The sequence below is a fragment of the Mytilus californianus genome, unplaced genomic scaffold (genome assembly GCF_021869535.1).
Source record: "Mytilus californianus isolate M0D057914Y unplaced genomic scaffold, xbMytCali1.0.p SCAF_10, whole genome shotgun sequence".
NCBI classification, from domain to species: domain Eukaryota; kingdom Metazoa; phylum Mollusca; class Bivalvia; order Mytilida; family Mytilidae; genus Mytilus; species Mytilus californianus.
Window position 1 is genome coordinate 57,007,103 of NW_026262582.1, and position 2,744 is coordinate 57,009,846.

A 2,744-nucleotide genomic window follows, 5' to 3' on the forward strand; every position below is an offset into this window, starting at 1 on the left:
GTTGAAACCAGTGAAAAGGCCGTGATATTTTTTCATGTCAGTTTTTTCTTATCCTAATTATAATTCAGATTTAAAACATCCCATGTGATTATTGTAATATGGTCTAATTATTTCCACTCACATTTTTCTAAATATCCTATTAACTTTTCATTATAAATATATATGTCTGTTTAAATATTATTAAGTACAGGACTGACTTTTAAATGGAACCATTCATTGTTATAAATTAATGACTTTGTGCCAATAAATATTTTGTACTTAAAGAAAAGTATTTTGCTTCTCGTCTGTACATTATTATAAACAATGTAAACATTAATTTTAATTGGAACCGAAACATGTAAAAACGAGAACTTCCCGGAATATCAGACCGTATCCGGATTCGTGTTTCTTTTAGAGTAATTGTAACATTTCCGCAAGGTTAATTGTTGAAAGACGCCAAAGGTCGATTAATATTTACTTTATAGATGCAAGACGAATGACAGCAAGTTTGAGGTAAGTTAAGTTATTAATATTATATTCTTTTATGCATCATATCACCAAAATGTTGATGACGTTTGTGAGCATTTCCATTGAACTGATTTTCACTGAATTCGCAGAAACCACGCAAACATGCATGTGATATATTCACTTATATTTGAGTCTGTTGCACTTGATTCCTTGAATCATTTCGGTTAATGTTTTCTAAGACTTACCGGATCCTTTAAATACGATTACGGTTTTGTTTTGTTTATGTATTTGGGGAAAAAAGGGGGGGGGGGTCCTTTTTCCCCACACTGGCCACATAAAAAAAATGACATTTATGTACAGTACACTACGTAGACATAGACATAGATAATTGGAAATGATTATAATAGCAAAAAGTATCTCTGAAATGGAGTTCACTCTGATAATCAGAGGCGTAACCCCCTTTGAATGTGTCGGGAGCTATTTAAAAAGTAAAATCACAAAAATACTGAACTCCGAGGAAAAAAAGTATTTTCTGACTTGGCCGTCGGGACACAGAGTTCAAAAGGGATTAATCAGAGGCGTAGCAGGGAAAGTATTTAATATTTGTACGGCAAAACGTCCTTTCTAGAAGGGTTTGTGCCATATCATAAGAATAATTGGTATGGCAATGAGGTGTTTAAAAAATAATTGGTAAGGCGAATGTGCCTGCAGTAAAAGTTGCTACGCCCCTGGCCCCCTGTAAAATAAATAGCTGTGACTCATTACGGCCACTTAGTCTAGACAAGTTTGGCTTTAGCCATACATTATTATTACTTCAAAGAAACATTTAAATTTAATAGTCTGTCTTAAAAGTGTCTTTAGTCTTTAAAAAAATCTAAAAAAAATAATATAAGTTGACTTTACAGAACTTTGTTAACTAATGATGCCATATATATTGGATAGAGGGCAGATTTTTTTGAAAATGGTATGAAAATATGGGAAAACCTTTGCATGTTTCCAAGTGGCTGTTCTGTTTCAATGATGTTTTTTGGTATTTTTCATACCATTTTCACCTCCAGTATGAAAATATGCCCCCTATTCTATATGGGGTCATTAACCGTGAAGTCCTGTATTGCATGGAATAATATTGTAGCTGTTTTAAGTACATGTATGTACATAAATGCCAAAAATTAATTTGAATATATAAATAGTTTTTTTTATATACATGTATAATATATGTAATGTTTCTTTATTTATTCTAGGAATGAAGAGCAAAAGGATATAGTAGTCTTTATATAAAATAGTTCAGGAATCCAGTTGGAAAGAAGAGCTTTTCAGTTAAAAGTATTTCCTGGGAATTAACAGGAACTTCTATAAATGTTTTTTCTGGAATAGTTATTCAAAAGGGCAGTGAAGTGAAGGATTACATTAGACAAATGTTGCTGAAGTGGTAAAATCAGACCCAAGAGATGTACAAACTTTCTACAATACATGTTACAGCTGACTTTAGCTACTTAATCACATTGACATTTGTGTGCTTTTATGTTTTCTTTACATAATTACTACAGTTCTATTAAAATTAATATTTTTATTCTTTGTCACAATTATTACTAAAAAAATACAGCATTTTAATATGGTTTTTCATAGTCTCACTTGCATTGTACTTAAATAAGTTGTCTGTAGATGTTTACACTAGGTTTTCAGGCATTTCACTTCACTTGATTGAAACAGCATTTAAATTTTTTGTTAAATTATGGCCTGAAAAATACATTTAACATTTTACAGGAGTTTTCACAATCAGTGAATGGCTGTTTATCACAGTAGTACATGTACATTTCACGGTCTTTTCACAATGGGCACATAATTTATCACGACTTTTTCACAGTGTATATTTTTGTTTTTCACAGGGTTTCTACGGTCTCTTTACCCAAGTTTTCAGTTGGCACCTTTTCACGGCCTTTTCACGACAAATAAAGGCATATACTGTACTATATCTACATTTCACGGTCTTTTCACAATGGGCACATAATGCATTATCACGACTTTTTCACGGTGTACATTTTTTTTCACAGGGTTTCTACGGTCTTTTCACCTAAGTTTTCAGGTGGCACCTCTTCACGGCCTTTTCACAGCCTTTTCACGACAGTCATTCCACGGCATTGTCACGGATAAGTTTCACGGCCCACCGTAAATTAACCGTGACAAACACTGTAAAAATCAGCAGCATTTTTACAGACATTTTCACGGCCAATCTACGGGGCATTGTTCCAGTAGTGTTACTGCACGTCGAGGGATGACGTTTTCTTGCAGGACACAAC

The 2,744-nt window shown here is 33.2% G+C and overlaps 1 long non-coding RNA gene across 1 annotated transcript; it reads left to right on the forward strand.

Annotated features, from left to right (window-relative positions):
- The first annotated feature begins 411 nt into the window (after window positions 1–411).
- On the forward strand, window positions 412–2,017 carry LOC127718960 (uncharacterized). The gene is made up of 2 exons (XR_007990066.1): window positions 412–492; window positions 1,689–2,017. It is a non-coding gene; the product is annotated as an uncharacterized LOC127718960 (long non-coding RNA).
- The last annotated feature ends 727 nt before the right edge of the window (window positions 2,018–2,744 follow it).